Source organism: Canis aureus, chromosome 11 (assembly GCF_053574225.1).
Source record: "Canis aureus isolate CA01 chromosome 11, VMU_Caureus_v.1.0, whole genome shotgun sequence".
NCBI lineage: Eukaryota > Metazoa > Chordata > Mammalia > Carnivora > Canidae > Canis > Canis aureus.
In genome coordinates, this window is record NC_135621.1 from 28,323,826 (window position 1) to 28,338,975 (window position 15,150).

Consider the following 15,150-nt stretch of genomic DNA (forward strand, 5'->3'; position numbering starts at 1 on the left):
CCCCCGAACACTGGGAGCCCACTTCTGAGACAGCTGGCCAGGAGGGGAGACAACCCTGTTTCTTTTCCAGCATTGAGAGAGGTCTGGCACACAGCAGGTGCTCAGCAGGTGGAGGGGCTGAGCACTGGCGGGATTAATCCAGCCCCGCTGTGTGTCCCAGTCATTTCAAGGTCCAAAGCCTCAGTTTCCTCTTCTGTAAAATGGGACTAATCACAGCCCAACATCACACTGATGTCACTGGAACCTGGATCTCTCCAACCTCTCCATCCTCACTCACTTCTTGTCCTATCTCTAAGCCACTATAGGGGATGTGCGGGAGGCGGGAGGGGCTGGGGAGGCTTGGTAGGTGGCCCTCCTTCACCACCCCCTCCTCCAGAGCCTGACAAGGAAGCTGTGGGAGCCTGGAGCTGAAAGAAGCCCAGATACAAGATTAGCCAGCCCAGGGGGTGTCACCTTACAGCTCTGCAGCCCTCTTTTACCTGGGGCCGATTTGGCTCTGTGAACAATCGCTGGGTCTGTTAGCCCTTCCTGCAGCTGCTGCCTGGCCCATGGGAGCCACATTCCTCCCTCCCCGGGGTCATCTCACTCTTGGCCCCGGTCCCCGAGGTGAGGAGTCCCTGACCCCTGCTGAGGGCCAAGCACTGGCCTTGCCAAGGCTCCTGGCACGCAGGGAGTGTGAGCTGGCTCCAAGCCTTTGGCGTCTTCATCTGCAGAATGGGCTCGGGCAGGGCTGCTTGACCCCTCACAGGCGCCAGCAGGGCTGTTCAATAATCGCTCGGTTCCCCTCCTTCTCTGTCACCTGCCGGCTGAAGTCGCTGGACCCCGCAGCCTGTCCTGCCCTCCCTCTGCTCATTGATAAATGAGCCCTTCCCAGAAGCACACCGCAGGCAGCCCTCTGAAATGCTTGCCGCTTCTCCAAACTTTCTCAGCCCTGCATTCGGCCCATCTCAGTCTTTCTGCCCAGAAAGCCTTTCTGGCAAATCTTCTACTCACCCTTCAAGACCCAACCCAGGTGTGCTCTCCCCCCAGAGCCGCACACCCTGTTTGGAGAGTTCTCACATCACCTCTGCTGCTCCTGGACTCTGCCTGCAGTGCCCTCCCCAGCCCATCAGCCCATCTCTAAGTACTCATTGCACCCATCCCAGCCTCTATGGCAAACCCCATCTCATCCGGTGCCAAAATGTTTCCAGAAAGGCCCTGCAGGGAGGCCAGGATACCAGACAGGAAGCGCTCGGGATCCCAGCCTCCAGCCCGGCCTCTCTGGCACAAGGATGAGATGGGGTTTGCCCTGGCGCCTGGCTCAGTGTGGAAGACGGAGGGCTTGGAGACTGGGGTCCCTGATGCTCCCGGTCCATGTGGGCCAGGTCCTGCAGGTCATCCTGCCTGGGTGACCTTGGACAAGGCTTCTCTTGTTCAAGCCTCAGTTTCCACACGTGTTAAGCAGAGGGGATGGACTCAATGGGAGGCCAGGACTCTCCTAAAATTCTCTGCAGCGTGGCATGTATGTGTGTGTGTGTGTGTGTGTGTGTGAGCATGTGGAATGTGCATGCGCATGCATAAACATGGGTGTTCATGTATGTTTGCGAGGATGCAATCATGTACTTGCTTGTGTGAACCTGTGTGTGCACATCACGCACATGCATGTTTTTCTGGGAGAAGGTCTATGGTTGTTACTGGATTCCCAAAGGGTTCAGGACCCAGGTGAGGAACTGCCGGGCTCTCCCCCACCATTCCTTGGGGCCCCTCCCACTGTGGGGACTCCTGTCACTCTTCCAAGGCTCCCACCTGTGTCCTTGCTGTACCTTCCCCACGCCTGTTCCTGCTTCTGCTCCCTTCCCACGGAGCAGTCAGTGTGGCTCTGGATGGCACAGGTCAGATCACCTCCCTCCTCTGCTCAAATCGTGCTGTGGCTCCCATCTCACCCAAAGTGAAGTCAGAGTGTGGGTGGGGGGGTTCACAAGTCCCTGCCTGGTCAAGACTGGTGCCTCCCTGGCCCCTCCCTCCAGGCTGTCCCCGTGCCCATCAACCTACTGTGTGCTGGCTGTTTCCTCCATCCAGACCTCTCTTCCCCCTCCAACCCAGGTACCCATGGGGTGCCCTCTTTTCTCCGGTCTCAGTGCAATGTGGGGCTACCTCAAATGGCCCTTAGGGTGCAGCTCCCTGACCCCTTTGTCTGCTCTCCTTTCTCCACAGCACTTTTGGCCATCTAACATACAAGGCAACTTCCTACGCCTCTTGTTCTTTTGCTTGTCTCACCTCCCAGAACATAATCCCTACTAGGGCTGCTGTCACCCCAGCACCGGGCACAGCCCAGCACATAGTAGGTGCTCAACAAATCCTGTCACATAAGCCTCAGACCACCTCCTTCCCTGGCCCTCATATGTAGTGTCCATTGTTGGGGGGGGGGGGTTGCGTGAGGGATGGTGGGAACCCAGACAGAGAAGCATCCACCTTCCAGGGGCTTCCAGTCCCCCTGTTAGGGCCAGGGCTGCTGCGTGATTGCACATGGACATAACCGAGGATTCCAGTGGCCGCTGGTACGAGGAGCTGCACACTTAGCTGAGTCCTGGCGACCACTCCTAGAAACGCCAAGCCCTCCTCCCTCCCCGGGAAGCCCCCTTAAGCCTCATGCTGCTGGATCTGCACGTGAGGAAACGGACAGAGCCCATTCGATGGCTGAGAGGCAGAGCCAGGACCTGGACCCCAGAGCCAGTGCTCCGGCCATCAGGCGCCAGATCCCCTCCTGGGCTTCTCCCTCGTGACAGCCAACCCCACAGAGAGAGAGGAAGATGAGCACATGGTGGGGTGGGGTTCTAGCCACTCATTGATTGAGAGCCTACTGTGTGCTAGGCTCTGGGTGCCAGGCTCTAGGCTCCAGGCTGCAGTGGAGGCAGAGAGAAACCAGACTCTCCTCTGTCCCAGGAGAACCCAGGCCAGCAGATGAGACAGAAAGACAGCAGGGAGGTGGCCAGACGGTCCACCTGGGTTGGGAGGGTGGAGGCGATGTCGGCTGGGCCTCAAAGGTTGGGGCAGATTTAGAAACACAGCAAAAAAGGGGAAAGGGTGTCCAGGCTGAGGATGGATGGGGAAGGGCCTAGTCATAGCTAAGAAGTGAGGGTGTGTGTGTGTGTGTGTGTGTGTGTGTGTGTGTGTGTGTAGGGAGCCTAACGACACCCCACAAGCTCCAAGGACAGTGCAGGTGCTGAGGGAGGGATGGGGTCAGCAGGTGTCCCCCACTGCAGCCCCTGGCCAGCGCAGGAGGGTGGCCTGCTAGAGTGAGGCCTGGGGGCTGGATCTCCAAGGTGAACGGGCTGAGTCGCACCAGTGGTCACACCAGGGCAGAGATGCAGACACACCCACACCTAAATGTGTGTGCGCACACCCAGCACATGCACAGAGCAGGCCCCCATCTGCTGGCGGGAGCACTCCCTGGGAGACTCCCTGCCCTAGTGTCACACTCATACACATGCACACGGAGCCTTGTGTGCACAGACCCACAGACACACTCCAGGTGCATACACACAGAGAACACCCCCCTACGCCCACAAGCCCTGCCGGGCATTCCCCACAAACCCACAGGAAAGTCCCACAGGGCCACCGCGGGAGGGCAGGGCAGCGCACAGCCCACCCAGAGCCACCCTCCCGCCTCCCGGGCCCCCGCTTCACACAATCAGCACCTGCTTTGGCAAAGGGGCCTTGAAACGCCATAAGCAGACGTGAGACACGAGCGTGGCAGTGCTGAGTCACGGCCTGTCCGTCGCACGGCTCCTGGGCTCTGGGGCCCTCCAGTGAGGTGCCCTCCACACAGATGCCGAGCCAGCCCTTGGCCGCACCCGGGGTCTTGGAGGCGCCTTGGGTTGGCAGGTTCTCTTGTCCTTCTGGCCGCCAGAAATCTGAAGAACAGGGTGCTGCTGGAGTCCTGGCGGGGTCCGGGCTGCGCAGCTGGAGCCGAGGGGACCCGTGGAGCTGGAAGGACAGTGAAGCTCCCCGCCGGGGACACGGAGGTACTGTCGAGCCCGAGGCCGTCGCAACTGCCCAGATGTGGCCACTGAGCCTCACGCCCGACACCTGGCCAGGGTCTCCTCCGGCGCCCTCACGCCTCCTGCTGAGCGGGACTCACTCGACTCTGGCCCCAGGGCAGCTTTGGCTGGGGGAGATCCGGGGTCCCACCGCCCGGAACTGCTCAGCACCCGCCAGGTTCTTCATGGGCGTCGTGGGCCTTCAGAAATTTGGCAAGAGTTGCTCCACCACTTCTCCTCTCAGGTTCTTTAGAGACTCCTCCTGTGACAGATTCCAGATCCTTCTATGCCAGCTGCGCTCCCTTTGCCCCCACCGTCTGCCTCCGGACATGGCCTGAGTAGCACCGACACACAGAGGGCCTCTTGCGTCCCCTAACAGCCCGTCCCCCAGTTTACCCAACCGGCTCTTGTGGCGGGGTTTCTGGTCACTGTTGCATGCTTCCTGCGAGCTGCTACACTTGGTGCTTGGAAAGGCTCCAGCGCTCAAAAAACTCTGGTTTAAAGAAAGCTCAGCCACATTATGGTATAAGACTGTGGATTAGAACATGGGTGGAGAAGGCAGGGCTTGAGTTCCACTATCGTTGCAGCCATTTCAATCTCTCCATGCCTCAGTTTCTCCTTTTGTACCCTGGCAATGAGAACTGTATCTACTGCTTAGGATCATTGTCAGGAATGAGTAAGTTTAGACTGTTCAGCGCTTAGGACATAGTGAGTGCCATGACGACTCATGTGTGGTCAGTGCTCAGGAAATGACTGCTCAGAGTCCCCCCTCAGTGACTTCCTTCTGGAATCTTCCAGTTGGAAGGGGTCTTTGAAGGCCATGTAGTTCCAGTCCTAGGCCAAATGCACCAGTGAGAAAACAGGGATTAGAAAGAGGCTGGATCCTGCCCAGGGCCATAAGAATCTAGCTGCTAGCACCGCATCCCATGACCATGGCCTTCAACCCATGGCAGTGCACATGGCCCAAGACCCTGGGCCCAGACCATGTGCCTAGGCTCACACTGCCACTCTTCAGGATGTTTGATCCCTGCCTCCAGCCAGGACCAGGGCTGCAGAGGTTGAGGCCCTATGACCTGAAGAGGCCCTGCCTGGGCCAGGGCTTATGCAGAAGAGATACCCTGCTTCTGGTACCTTCTTGGGAGGCCAGAGCACCCACCCTCAGCTTAGGACCAGGATCTTCAACAAGTCCAGACCTTCTGAGGGGATGTCAGTGGCATGGGCAGGCTGTAGAGAAAGCTGGGGTGGGAGTCAGCAGCCAGGGTTCTAGAACAGTCCACACCCCTTGACTCACTAAGAGTCACTTGTACAATGAGGGGCTTGGCCTTGGGAATTCCTCAAAGGAGATTAGTACCTCTCCCAGGTCACAAAGCCAATTCTCAGGACTTGTCCCCACAAGGCATGCCACTCCTGGCAGGGGAGGAGGTAACCCAGGCCAGGGAAGAGGGATACTCAGGTGGAAGATGGATGTCAGGGTGGGGCCCAGCTGAGCAGGGAGCCTCCAGCCCAAGGGTCTGACTGTCCTGTGGCCTTAAGCCTGCTAGTGTAGACATGTGCCCCACACTGGCCCCTTTCAACCCTCCTGCCCCAGGATGGCCTGTCCCGGCAGAGTGGGGGTGGGGAAGGCCAGAGCCCGGGGCTCAGTGTCCATGGGAGGGGATGCCTTGGACCAGGCTGCCTCCCTCGGTGCCCACCAGGATTCCCAGCACCCCTGTCCCGCCTGCACGCCCCTAGGGAGCTGCTGGACCACCTCCACCAGCTCTTTACTGGGCCCTGCCTGGCACCCACCAGGGCTGCCAGCGTTTCCTGGGGCTTGGAGTTACACTGCAGTACAAGACGGAATCAGGATCCCCGTGCAGCAGAGGACGGTGAGACGGGACAGCTGCTGTGCAAAACAGCGTGGCAGGTCCTCAAACAATAAGATACAGAGTTATTGTGTGACTCAGCAATTCCACTTCTGGGTACATACACCCCAAAATTGAAAGCAGCGTCTTGAACAAATATCTATGCGCCCCTGTTCATAGCATCTTTATTCACAACAGCCAGATGGTGGAAGCGACCCATGGTCCGCGGATGGACGAGTGGTCTGTACGTGCATCGGGATATTATTCAGCCTTCACGAGAAAGGAAATGCTGACGCGTGCTCTACCATTCGGGCAAACGTCGAAGACATCATACAAAGTGAAATAAGCCCGTCACAGAAGAACACAGGGGACAAGTTCTGACTCCACTCACACGAGGCACCTGGAGAAGTCAAGTTCATAGAGACGGGAAGAGCGGTGATCGCTGGGAAATGAGGAATTATTGTTTAAAGGGTATGGTTTCAGGGGCACCTGGGTGGCTCAGTCAGTTGAGTGTCTGACTCTTGATCTTGGCTCAGGCCAAGATCTTGGGGTCATGGGATGGAGCCCTTCGGGGAGTCGGCTTGTCTCTCCTTCTCCCTCTGCCCTCCCCCCTCGTGCTCCTCTCTCTTCTTTTCTCTCTCTCTAAAATGCATAAATAAAATCTTAAATAAAATAAAGGGTATAATTGCAGTTGGGGAAGAATTGCTTTGGAGAGGGGTGGTGGCAAAGGCCCAGAATGCCACAGCCCTGCACACGGTCAAGTTTATGTGATGTGGATTTTGCCATAGTGATTGACAAAAGGAATTAGGAGGTGGGGAGCCCACTGGGGATGGGTAGAGCATGGGCTCCGGACTGGTGACTAACTCTGCGACCCCAGGCAAGTCCCTGGGCCTCTCTATGTGCATTCATCTCCTTTGCTATAAAATGAAATAGGAGAAGCGTGCTCACCCTGGCCCCCGGGGTTGTCAGGAGGGTCGTAGGAGCTGCTGGACTTCAAGTGTGCAGAGCAGGGCCCAAGCAGAGTGGTCAGGCCTGCCTTTCTCTTTTCCCATTTCTTCTTTTTTTCTTTTTTTAAAGATTTTATTTTATTTATTCATGAGAGACACAGAGTGAAAGAGAGGCAGAGACACAGGCAGAGGGAGAATCAGGCTCCATGCAGGGAGCCCGACGTGGGACTCGATTCCGGGTCTCCAGGATCACACCCTGGGCTGAAGGCGGCACCAAACCAGTGGGCCACCCGGGCTGCCCTCTTTTCCCATTTCTCAGATGAGCAAACCGAGGTCCAGAGAGGTAAGAAGCTTTCCCAAGATCACACAGCCAATGACTGGCCAGGCAAGACTGGACCCCAGAGCCTGGGGCGGCCACTCTGCCGTTCCTGAGGACTTTAGGGGGTGGAGGTGTCAGGAGGATTTGCATGGCCTCCTCCCCACCAACCGATGAACATCTCTATCTGGAGCCAACATATTTTCAGAATGTGGGACATGGGGGGTGGGGCTAGGGTGGAGCTGCTGGGAGGAAGTTTCTTGCCATCAGGGAGGTCCCGGGGCAGGGCAGGGCAGGTGGAGGGCCCGGGCATCGCTCCCTGCCAGCGCGGCTCCTCAGCAAAGCCCAGGCAGGGCCTGTAGAGTGTTGTCACCAACAGGATGAGCAGGCCCGGCCTCATTCCCCGCTGGAGCTCAGCCATCTTACCCTCGGGAGCAGGGCAGCTGGGGCCAGGGAGGGAAAGACCCAGAGGCCTGAAGAGAGAGGGCTCTGAGGCCTGTGGACCCCTGGGCCTGGCCAGGGCCAGCCTAGTCTTCTCGTCCCCCTGCAGCCAGGCCCTGGAGCTCCCTGGGCCCTCCCTCCCCTGCCCCGCCATGGGTCATCATCAGCTCTCCCACGCCTGCCGCACAGGAGTCTGACAGGAGGCAAGAACCCACTAAGGGCAGGATCCTTGCTGGAAGAACAGCTGCCAAAGTGGTTGCCGACAGTCGCTCCCGTCCCTGTAACTCTGCCACGCGGTCACGGTCTGCCTCCCCTGGGGTCTGGGCAGCCTGGGTGTGTGATGTGCTTTGACCAAAAGGATGACTTGGAAGCAACTGAGAGATTTCAGGCCTAGGCCTTAAAAGACTTTACAGCATCTGTTTCTTTCTGCTTCGAAGCCAGAGCCACATAAGGAAATAGGATGACCCCACTAGAGAGACGCCACATGGAAGGGCCCCTAGAAAGCAGGAAGACAGGAGAAAGGCCCAGCCTGCCCCTGGCTGCTGGGCCACTCCTGCTGCAGCCCCAGGCATGTGAGGGAGGCTGGTCAGGTGCCCCATAAGACAATGCACGCAGCAGAGAAGAGGGGGCCCTGCCCAGCTCTGCCCAAACTGCAGAATCGGGAGCAAATCCAGGCTGGTGGTTGCTGTGAGGCACTATGGTTGGGGGTTGTTTGTTACCCAGCAATAGTTAACTGATACACTTCACGTCAGGAGACCTTGCTTCCGAAATCTTTGAATCACGCAACATGAGCGTCATCATCTCATGGCAGACCAGGGTCAAGTCTGGCTTCCACTGGTGATCTGGGCAAGTAACATCACCTCTCTGGGACTTGGTCTACCCCCACAGACAGGATACCGTTGTGCATGGAATGGGGTGAGGATGCAGAGGGCGTGAGTATGGCAAGCGGATCCTGGGCTGGTCCAGAGGTCATGCCTGAGGAACGTGAGCAAGGAATGGAGGCCAGGCCTCTCCGGCTCCTCGGAGGGCCCCTGGGCCAGCAGCCCTGTCCCGCAGAATGATGGCCTCTTCCTGACTGTACTATGGCCGGTCCTACTGCTTTCCAACCCCCTGCGGAGGTGGAGGGAGTGCAGCAGGCAAAGAGAGTCATTCTTCTCCCTCAGCTCAGGAAAGTCATCAGGCTCCTGGAGTTTGAGTCCGTTGAGTTGAAGAGTGCGGCTCCAGGGCTGAGTCAAGCTGACCTCTCCCCAGCTGGCCCAAAGTCTCCAGGGACTTGGAGACACCAGCGCGCTATCGGGGGCTATTGCTGCACCACGTCTACACATGACCGATATCATTTCTGAACCTCCAGCCATCCAGTGAGGCAGATGATGTAGCCACAAGTGACAGAAGAAAAGGTCAGGGCCAAGGGACAAAGCGACTTACCCCACAATCAGAGTTTGTGACTCATCTTGGACCTGGTGGCTTCATACCTGTCCTCCTTCCACCCCACTTTGGTCCCTTCCTGCTCTGGGACAGATGCAGACGAGTTGGTGGTGGCCACCAGCCAAGGCTAAGAGGCTCATTGGAGGGTAGCAGAAGCTCACCGGCTACCATACCTCTGCCAGTGCCACCAGACCCCTGCTGCCACCTGTCCCCCACTGGGGTCACCTTTGTGGGGCAAGGTGTGGACGGGCTCAGCAAGTCTGCAGAACCGAGGGTAGTGGGAGCCTACCAGCCCAGAGCAGAGTGCCACCCAACCCACAGCTCTCCGCCTCTCACTGGGATCCTCCTCCTCCTCCTCCCACCTTCTCCCACCAGCCTATTTCTAGATCTCCTGTTGGAGAAATTGCCAGAAAGTGGGGAATGCAGTCCACACCCAAGGGACTATGGGACTTACACAGGAATGGCTTGTGCAGGGTGGGGTATCTTAAGGATGGGATATGCACATATCGTTTAGTAAGATCTGTGCGCAACTCAGGACCCTGAGATCAAGAGTCCCATGCTCTACTGACCAAGCCGGCCAGGCGCCGCCAGGAAGGGATGTATCTTAAACGGCCCTCGATAGTGAGCAGGCCCACTTGGGGCTGAGGAGCCGGGGGGGTTGCCAAGTCTCCCCGAAGGCCACCCTGGAGCCGCCATGACCTACCGTCACAGATGGTCTGTCCCCAGGGGGGGATCCTTATCAACATGCGTGCCCAGCTTTGCCCTCCCCTCCTCCCCCTCCTTCCTGTTGGCCTGGACACATGCACTGCTCGCTGCCTGCCTCTCCTGGGAGCCTCCTCCCTGCATAATGGCCCCAGTTTATCTCGTTGGTCATCTCTGCACAGGAAGGAGCCTGGACGGGTGCCAGGGCTGCCTGAGCAGATTATATCATTCACCCCAGGGTGGGTGGGTGGTTCAAAGCAACTGGGTCCTGGGGCTAGCCCCTAGAGGGCCCAGTTCCTGAGCTATCTTCGCAGCCAGACCCCAAAGAGGAAGCAGAGGCCCAGAGATGGGGAGTGACCTGCCCACGCCACACAGCAGGGAAGACATGGAGCGGAGCCTAGAATCCCATCCAGCTACTCCCCGCCCCAGAGCTGCTTCCTGATTGCATCTCAGCAGCTCACAGGAAACGGCTTCTCTGGAGCTTGAGGAGGACGTGACACGGCCCTGACTACCCACACCCATCCCTGGTGGCCCCTGCTCCTCTGCCACCAACATTATCACCAACTTAAAGAACACTCACGCCCAGTAGAGGACAGATTCCCCGCCACGATCTGCTCCTCCTGCCACCTTGGGAGGGACCATCTCTCCTCTTCCAGGGGTGTGGAAACTGAGGCATGGAGAGGTTTGGAAGACCTGGCACGTGGAGCCAGCCCTGACCTTCAGATCTCCTGCTTCCCTGCCCCATTTCCTGCAGCGTCCAGCTCTGAGCAGGGAGTTTCTGGGAGCCATGAAGCCAGGCTAGTCTGTCCCCTCCATCCCCTGTCCTACAGGCTCTCAGCCTCCAGGGCAGGAGGAGGCACAGATGGGCTCGTGGCAGATGCTGAGGCCGCGCAGGGGCACATGTTACCTGGACTCCTGGCCCGCAGTGGGGTGCTCTGGGAGGTGCTCTGGGAGGCGGGCGCAGGCCAGGCCTCCTACCTTTTGTTTGCCAGCACCTGTGAGGTTTGGGTCTCCAGCCCTGGAGCTGGGATAAGAGCTGTTTCTTTCTTTCTTTTTTTTTTTTTTTAAAGATTTTATTTATTTATTCATGAGAGACAGAGAGAGAAGAGAGAGAGAGAGAGAGAGAGAGAGGCAGAGACACAGGCAGAGGGAGAAGCAGGCTCCATGCAGGGAGCCCGACGGGAGACTCAATCCCGTGTCTCCAGGATCACACCCTGGGCCGACGGCAGACGCTGAACCGCTGAGCCACCCAGGGATCCCCATAAGAGCTGCTTCTATACTGGGCCGGGGCACCTGGGTGGCTCCGCGGTTGAATGTCTGCCTTTGGTTCAGGTTGTGATCCCAGGGTCCTGGGATCAAGTTCCACATCGGGCTCCCCGAAGGGAGCCTGCTTCTCACCCGGCTTGTGTCTCTGCCTCTCTCTGTGTCTCTCCTGAATAAATAAATAAAATCTTTTTTTAAAATTAAAAAAAAATAATAAACTGGGCTAGGGTGACAGTCACTCCTTCCTCCCCCCGTGGCCTGTTCCAGCCTCCCCAGGGGTGAATCTGGGCCCCCCGCTGATCCTTGCAGCATTCTCACCCACAACTTTGAGCCCATCCTGCAGGGGGAGAAGCCGAGGCTCAGAAGCCAGGCCACATGGGGACAGGGACCTGGAGCGCACCTCCAAGCCCGCAGCCTTGGGCCTGTTGCCTTCTCCGAGGCTCCTTCTCCCTCTGGTCTCTCGGAGCACAGCTTTCTTCTCACTGGAGCCTCCAGGTTGGGGGGCGAGGTGCGCAGCTCACAGCAGGCCTGACCAGGTCCCATGAAGCCGGGCCCCCAGGCCGCCAGCCCAGGGGTGGGGGGGCCTGGATCGTGGATTTATCCCAGAGAAGGTCGCATGAGGACCCTAGGTTTCTTTTTCATTCCTCCCTGCACTTGCTGCTGCTTGCTGTCATCCGATACCCTCACTATTTCCTTGTTGGCGCTCTGTCTCCCTGGGCAGGGCCATAGCTGTCCCTCACCTGTGCAGTCCTAATCAGGCCCCTGGTGCCTATTTTCTGAGTGAATGAGCAGTCGTGGCCCTGGGCCGCCGGAGGCCAGTCAGAGAGGTGCTGGTGGTAGCTGGGTCAGGTGTGGTGGGGCTGAAGGAGGAAGGGATCCCGTCCAGGTGGGGTGTTGGATGGGGAAGACAGGCCCCAGGCCCACCGCCCCTGACTGTTGGGCTCCGGCTGGGTCCTTGGTGGACACTGCTGCTGGGCGGGGCCGGGACCATGTCTCATCGCCCTCCACATCCGCTGGGCGAGGGCTGGAGCTTAGCCCTAGGGTCCGCTGCCCACCGCATCTTCCACTCCTCAAACTCTACCCCCCCGGCCAAGCCTCCCTTCATCATCCTGCTCCCCGCATCCTCCCTGCCCGCAGGTTCCTCCTTCCCCTATGCTTGCACACACTCATGGCTCCCTCACTCAGGAAACCCTTCTGAGACTGGCCCTGGTGCTGGCCCCATGGGGATGCAGAGATGACTGTGCCTCAGGGGACACAGAAGCCAGATCACAGCATTGCGTAAGACAGGGCAACGCATGACTGCTCTTTTAAAGAAAGTATTTCTCGTGGATCCTGGGGTTGTCTTCAATCACTTTTATTATAGTGTTTCTTCATTATGCACAGACACAGAGCCAGGTGTAAACCTCTCATGCTCATGTTTGCCTCCGACAATAAAACCAAAGGGAAGTTACAGAAACAAATATAAAGAACACAGTGGCAGAGGCAATACAAATTCAAATTGACAACAGGAAAGGGCCCTGCTGGCTCTGAGCACCAGTGGGGCTGGTTCCCAAGGCGGTGGGGGTCCTCACTCCTCCCCCAGCCTCCTGTGGTCACCTCCTGTCCACAACCCTACAGGGCCCTGGCTGGGGGCTGGGTCAGTGCCTGCGCAGCTCCTGCCCTGTCCCCTCCGTCCCCTCCGTCCCCTCCGCCGGGCATCGTCTCCCCCCTGCTCTCCCCCAGTGACTATAGTCTCAACCACCCTGGTCAACATGAACCCAAATACATCGGGCGCGTGGCAGGATGTATTTGTCTTGATTGTGGTAAAGTGGGCCTCCTGGGTGGCTCAATCGGTTAAGGATTTGCCTCTGACTCAGGTCATGACCCCGGGATCCTGGGTTCAAGGCCCACGTTGGCCTCCCTGCTCAACGGGGAGCCTGCTTCTCCCTCTCCCTCTACCTCCCTCTGGCTCGTGCCTTATCTCTCTTTCCTTCAATAGATAAATAAGATCTTTAAAAAAAAATAATTGTGGTGAAGTATACACAAGATAAAATTTGCCATTTAAAAAAAATTTTTACCATTTTAACCATTTCTGGAGCTAAATGTATACAGTCCAGTGGCATCAAGTACATTCACGTTGCTGTGCGCCCGGCACCACCACCACCGTCCCCAGGGGCCACTCCCACGCTCCTCCCCCATCCCGGGCAACCACCCTTCTACTTTCTGACTCTGTGAACTTGCCTCCTCCGGGTTCTACATATGAGTCAACCAGACAGCATTTATCCTTCCGTGGCAGGCTTATTTCGCTTACTGTAATATTCTCAAGCTTCACATGTTGTAGCAAGTGTCAGAGTTTCCTGGGTTTTGTTTTGTTTTGTTCTTAAGTAAACTCTACCCCTAATGTGGGGTTCCAATCCACACCTCCGAGAGCAAGACTCGCACGCTCCACCAACTGAACCAGCCAGGTGCCCCTGAATTTCCTTCTTTTTTAATGCTGAATAATATCTTAGGGGAGGAATACGCCACACTCTGCTTTTCCATTCATTCATTCCTCCATGGGCGTCAGCGAGTGGTTGCTTCCACTTTTTCTCAATTGTGAATACGGCTGCTGTGAACTTCAGCGTATGATTATCTGTTTCACTTCCTGTTCCCATTTCTTTTGGGTGGACACCCAGATAGGCAATCGCTGGGTCACACTATAATTGCATGTTTGATTTAGAGCTTCTTTCTTTTATTTTTTTAAAGACTTTATTTATGTATTTGACAGAAAGGGAGAGCGAGTGCAAGCAGGGGGAACAGTAGAAAGAGAGGGAGAAGTAGGCTAGCGGCTGAGCAGGGAGCCCAGGACCCCGGGATCATGACCTGAGCCAAAGGCCACCCAGGTGCCCCAATTTAGGACTAATTTCTAATGTGATGTTCAGATGACCCTATAGAAGATTGTAGCCAATTTATTTTTAATTCACAGTTCAACACCCACGAAATCTTAAACCCTCAACTCTGCAGCTTCTGTCCCGAGACTCCAGTGTGAGCCACCAGAACGGCACCAGGCAGTGGGTGCCTTGAACCTTGAGCGGCTATGGGGCTCCGGCCCTGGGCTGTCTGCATTCCCACGTCCTGGGGTGGGAATACACCTGTATTCTGAAGACCTAATACAAAAGAAACATCTAGTTAGCAGTATTTATGATGATTACATGTTGAAAGGATAACGTTTGGGCTACACCAGGCTCAAGATGCTATAGCATTAACATTAATTTCACCTGTTCCTTTTTCCTTTTTAAAATGTGACTGCAGGAGCATCTAACCTGGCATTCCTCGCTCCATCGTCCTTGCGCTGGATGCTTGACCCAGCATGTTAGTCCAGGTGCTTTCCAGCCTCAGGGAGCTGCCTAGAGCTCAGAAGACGGTTCTGGTTCTCTTATTTATTTATTTATTTATTTATTTATTTATTTATTTATTTATCTATCTATCTATCTATCTATCTATTTATTTATTTATTTATTTATTTAAAAGATTTTACTTATTTATTCATAAGAGATACAGAGAGAGAGAGAAAAGCACAGACACAGGCGGAGGGAGAAGCAGGCTCCATGCAGGGAGCCCCACCTGGGACTCGATCCCGGGTCTCCAGGATCATGGCCTGGGCTGCAGGCAGCGCTAAACCGCTGAGCCACCCAGGCTGCCCATCTTATTTATTTATTTATTTATTTTTATTTTTATTTTATTTTATTTTTTTCATCTTATTTATTTTTAATTCAGGTGAAGTTCACATAACATACAATCAACCATTACCAAGGGTGCAGGCCCACCGTGAGCGTCCTCACGGCGCTGTGCAACCACCACCTCCGTCTACATTCAGAGCCTCTCATCCCAAAGAAAATGCACCCATTAAGGAATCACTCCTCACCCCCGTCCCCGCCCCTGGCAACCACTAATCTGCTTCCCGTCTCTATGGATTTGCCTATTCCAGACGTTTCATTTAAAAGGAATAATACAATATGTGACTGTGACCTTTATGCCTGCCTTCTCTCACTGAGCACAACGTCCTCGAGGCTCATAGTGTAGCAGGTGCCAGCGCCTCCTCCTCTGTATGGCTGGAGACACCCGCCCTGGCTGACCCCCTCACCCACTGGTGGACGGCTGGGCTGTCCCCACCTTGGCTACCTGAGTGAGGTCACCACCATTTGTGTGTACTTTCTGTGTGGTTGCATGTTTTCATT

At 56.4% G+C, this 15,150-nt stretch overlaps 1 protein-coding gene and 1 long non-coding RNA gene across 8 annotated transcripts in view; one reads left to right on the forward strand and one right to left on the reverse strand.

The window, feature by feature from the left end:
- MGAT3 (beta-1,4-mannosyl-glycoprotein 4-beta-N-acetylglucosaminyltransferase) overlaps positions 1-5,287 on the reverse strand; it is a 40,914-nt gene extending 35,627 nt beyond the window's left edge. Inside the window, exons 1-2 of one of the 2 annotated variants that reach the window (XM_077914458.1) lie at positions 5,176-5,287; positions 3,678-4,853 (exon numbers count right to left, since the gene is read on the reverse strand). The gene's annotated coding sequence lies outside the window, so the exon portion shown is untranslated. Of the gene's footprint in view, positions 1-3,677; positions 4,854-5,150 lie in introns of both variants that reach the window. The other variant, XM_077914457.1, reaches the window with a different exon arrangement.
- LOC144323690 (uncharacterized) lies at positions 4,328-14,896 on the forward strand. Of its 6 annotated transcripts, none has more exons than XR_013389062.1 (5): positions 4,328-5,441; positions 5,808-5,977; positions 6,059-6,331; positions 6,938-7,150; positions 14,690-14,896. It is a non-coding gene; the product is annotated as an uncharacterized LOC144323690 (long non-coding RNA). The 6 variants fall into 6 exon arrangements; XR_013389061.1 differs by lacking the exon at positions 14,690-14,896 and adding an exon at positions 7,674-10,792; XR_013389059.1 differs by lacking the exon at positions 14,690-14,896 and having other exon boundaries at positions 4,331-5,441; positions 6,938-10,796.
- The last annotated feature ends 254 nt before the right edge of the window (positions 14,897-15,150 follow it).